Source organism: Choristoneura fumiferana, chromosome 21 (genome assembly GCF_025370935.1).
Source record: "Choristoneura fumiferana chromosome 21, NRCan_CFum_1, whole genome shotgun sequence".
NCBI lineage: Eukaryota > Metazoa > Arthropoda > Insecta > Lepidoptera > Tortricidae > Choristoneura > Choristoneura fumiferana.
Genome location: NC_133492.1, coordinates 13,124,264 through 13,129,319, shown reverse-complemented (window position 1 = coordinate 13,129,319; position 5,056 = coordinate 13,124,264).

Here is a 5,056-nt window from a genome sequence, read left to right as displayed (position 1 = left end):
ATCAAGAATTAATTTGACTTTGACAGTTCGGGTGACAGTGACGTTTTATGATGTTTCTTAAAAAATTTAACTCCTCTGGATACACCATTTTTAAAGACGAAATTGTCCCATTTAGTTCAGTACAATTAGCTGAAAATTTGGCAAAATTAATGCAAGACTTTTATCTATCAGGATATGTAGATTATAGAGCAAAGTTACATTTTATCCACTCTTCACCCCCCGCGCCCTTGAATATGTCCCGGACCGCGGTATTTTCCTTTTAGAAAGAAAACCGTACACGATACATAAAAAGTGTGTAGGAACGAATTAATCCTTGATTAATTTACTATAAACGTTTTATACATTTAAAAGCGGTACCACTTATAGTTTCAGCGCAATATGATACCAAATACTAACTTTTTTTTTTTATTAATCGATTATTTCTGCTAATTCTCAAAAACTTCACCCTTTATCGCCAAGATAATTGTATGACAGAAGTGAAGAATAGAATATTTTCTTTATAAAAAGGTATAATTTATTTCTAAACACTTTCATTTACCGTTGCTATGCTATTTTTTAAATTTAATTCATTTTGCCATTCAGCGAAATATAAATATTCATACTGGTTAAACGGTGTTACTTTAAATACCATTAGATTCTCATATGTTTTCCTGTAATCTATAGGTATGGACCTATTTTCTGTATTTTTTTTAAATTTACCTACTGGGCTTTTAGGAGATAAGGGCCGTGAAGCAGCATTGTTGTGTTTCGGCGTGGAGAGTAAGACAGCCGGTAAATTACTGGCACGTGAGGTATTCCCATCTTTAGCCTCTAGGTTGGCCAACGCGTCTGCAATACCCCTGGTGTTGCAGATGTTTATGGCGGTGGTAATTCTTACCATCAGGAGATCCACTTGCTCGTTTGCCATCCAGTCGTATAAAAAAAAAAAAAAAAGGCGGGGAAATTGTCAATTTTCACCTATTTCTGAAAATAACTTCAAAACGGATTAAATTTAAAATAGTGAAAAATATATTTTGAGATTTTTCATAATAACTCTTTTTATTTGATATGTCACACGAACTATATAGTTTAAGCATACATGGTTTTTTTTTAATTTACCCCTAAAACTGCCCCCCGATTAAAATTAGTCATACTTGTTAAGGCCATTTTTTGGCCGGAATGCTGCACTTCGTGAAGAAAGCAAGCCGCTTTGCACAGTGATAGTACAGACTAAACTGAGTGATTTGACTCGCAGCAGCGGAAGTTTCACCCCTTAGGAACAGAGATGGCGCCACTTTTTTAAAAAATATTTCAAAAAATCTACAAGCTAAAGTAATAGACCGATTTCAATGTTTTAATATCTCAAATGAGAGCCTATTATATACGTTACTTATAAAAAAATACAAAAAAATATTTACAAAAAGCTTGTCAAAAAACGCCATCTTAAGTTTTTTTTTCTTACCTGATTTGTAGTTTTTACTTGATTGCTTAAAAAAACTCTATGCAACATGAATGGTTTAATGCATATACATATTACTGAGTACATAACGAGTTATTTAAAAAAATCCGACACCGATACCTATAATATTTAACGAAATATGAAAGTTTAAATGTGAGCACAAATTTCTTTAAAAAATATTTCAAAAAAATCTACAAGCTAAACTAATAAACCGATTTCAATGTTTAATATCCCAAAATTAAGCTAATAACATTCATTATTAAGAAAAAAATATAAAAAAAATATTTACTAAAAACTTTTGGTAAAAAACACCATCTTAAGTTTTTTTTTCTTACCTGATTGGTAGTTTTTACTTGATTGCTTAAAAAAACTGTATCCAACATAAATGGTTTAATGCATATACATATTACTGAGTACATAACAAGTATTTAAAAAAAAAATGACACCGATACCTATCATATTTCACGAAATATGAAAGTTTAAATGTGAGCACAAATTTCGTTAAAAAAATCAATAAATTCTACAAGCTAAACTAATAACCGATTTAAATGTTTAATATCCCAAAGTAAAGCTCATAAAATTCATTATGTAGAAAAAAATATATTTACTGAAAACTTTTGGCAAAAACGCCATCTTAAGTTTTTATTTCTTACCTGATTGGTAGTTTTTACTTGATTGCTTAAAAACATTGTATGTTGTATGCAACATGAATGGTTTAATGCATACTTATATATATTTCTGAGTAAATAACAAGTATTATAAAAAAAAACCGACACCGATACCCTTCATACTTCACGAAATTATTTAAGTTTAATTGTGCACGCTTTTCTTACAAATAAATTTTAACGAAATCTTCAAGTGAAACTAGTACTCTGATTTTAATGTTTAATGTTAAATGAAAAGAAGAACGAAATTACCTAATTTATTAAAAAAAAAGTTTTTTCCTGGTGTTACGAAAAAATATAATTACTTTAAAATTAGTAATTATTAAGACAAAAAATAAAAACTATACCGTTTCCGGCATAGTTGGTTCTGAGATGTAATATATATTGCTTAGTAGTTGGCGAATTTATTTAAAAATTAGCTTTTTATCTGATAGGTAGGACTTACAGCTACATCGGACAACAGCTTATAGATATGTCACATTTGAAATAAAAGACTATGAACATCAATGTTTATCAAATATTTAAATTAAAACCTATAAGTCCTCTTCGGGTTCATCGGCAGATGTAGAACTGAAAAGGAAAAGTCGTTTTGAAGTACTTGTGCTATTCCAGACTACAAAATCATAGATCTTTTAGACACAGACTGTGTTGCTGTAATTACTGTTGAATTATTTTTTGCACTAGTTGATTACCATTAGATCTAAAATTTTGTGCCTACCTGTGGAAATCAGTGGTCAGCATACAAAATAACCCTGCATTGGATATTATATTAACTTACTTTTGATTTGTACAGCCACCTTTGCAGGATTTACACTGGGCAGTGCATGGTAAGCTGACCCGATGACACCCACGACGCATGGTATCGCAGCCAGATTTGCAGCCACAATACTTAATGGTCCAAGAGGCTTACTTTCTTTTGCCAACTCTCTTTTGCCTTAGTCCATCCCAAGAAGATGGACATGGTACGGAAACTTCTGGTTTCAGAGCGTTTCTCCATATTTGGCCCGCTTGGTAAGCTGCACGCAGTGTATGTTTATAAGAGCATGTCCATACCATGTCCATCTTCTTGGGGATGGACTAAGGCAAAAGAGAAGGACTCCAGAATTGTCGGCAGTTACATCGATTTGGTCGCAATTAAGCCTCTTGGACCATTGTGGCTGCAAATCTGGCTGCGATACCATGCGTTGTGGGTGTCGTCGGTTCAGCTTACCATGCACTGCCCTGCAAAGGTGGCTGTACAAATCAAAAGTAAGTTAATATTATAATATTCAATGCAGGGTTATTTTGTATGCTGACCACTGATTTCCACAGGTAGGCACAAAATTTTAGATCTAATGGTAATCAACTAGGCACAAAATAATTCAACAGTAATTACAGCAACACAGTCCGTGTCTAAAAGATCTGTGATTTTGTAGTATTGGAATAGCACAAATACTTCAAAACGACTTTTCCTTTTCAGTTCTACATCTGCCGATGAACCCGAAGAGGACTTATAGGTTTTAATTTAAATATTTGATAAACATTGATGTTCATAGTCTTTTATTTCAAATGTGACATATTTATAAGCTGTAGTCCTACCTATCAGATAAAAAGCTAATTTTAAATAAATTCGCCAACTACTAAGCAATATATATTACATCTCAGAACCAACTATGCCGGAAACGGTATAGTTTTATATTTTTGTCTTAATAATTACTAATTTTAAAGTAATTATATTTTTTCGTAACACCAGGAAAAACCTTTTTTTTAATAAATTAGGTAATTTCGTTCTTCTTTTCATATAACATTTAACATTACAATCAGAGTACTAGTTTCACTTGAAGATTTCGTTAAAATTTATTTGTAAGAAAAGCGTGCACAATTAAACTTAAATATTTTGTGAAGTATGAAGGGTATCGGTGTCGGGTTTTTTTTATAATACTTGTTATTTACTCAGAAATATATATAAGTATGCATTAAACCATTCATGTTGCATACAACATACAATGTTTTTAAGCAATCAAGTAAAAACTACCAATCAGGTAAGAAATAAAAACTTTAGATGGCGTTTTTTGCCAAAAGTTTTCAGTAAATATTTTTTTATTTTTTTTTCTACATAATGAATTTTATGAGCTTTACTTTAGGGATATTAAAATTTAAATCGGTTTATTAGTTTAGCTTGTAGAATTTATTGAATTTTTTTAACGAAATTTGTGCTCACATTTAAACTTTCATATTTCATGAAATATGATAGGTATCGGTGTCGATTTTTTTTTAAAATACTTGTTATGTACTCAGTAATATGTATATGCATTAAACCATTTATGTTGGATACAGTTTTTTTTAAGCAATCAAGTAAAAAATACCAATCAGGTAAGAAAAAAAAAACTTAAGATGGTGTTTTTTGCCAAAAGTTTTTCAGTAAATATTTTTTTTATATTTTTTTCTTAATAATGAATGTTATGAGCTTAATTTGGGATATTAAACATTGAAATCGGTTTATTAGTTTAGCTTGTAGATTTTTTTTTGAAATATTTTTAAAGAAATTTGTGCTCACATTTAAACTTTCATATTTCGTTAAATATGATAGGTATCGGTGTCGGATTTTTTTTTAAAATACTCGTTATGTACTCAGTAATATGTATATGCATTAAACCATCATGTTGCATACAGTTTTTTTAAGCAATCAAGTAAAAACTACAAATCAGGTAAGAAAAAAAACTTAAGATGGGTTTTTTGACAAAAGTTTTTGTAAATATTTTTTTTGTATTTTTTATAAGTAACGTATATAATAGGCTCTCATTTGAGATATTAACATTGAAATCGGTTTATTACTTTAGCTTGTAGAATTTTTTTTAAATATTTTTAAAGAAGTGGCGCCATCTCTGTTCCTAAGGGGTGAAACTTCCGCTGCTGCAGGTCAAATCACTCAGTTTAGTCTGTACTATCACTGTGCAAAGCGGCTTGCTTTTTT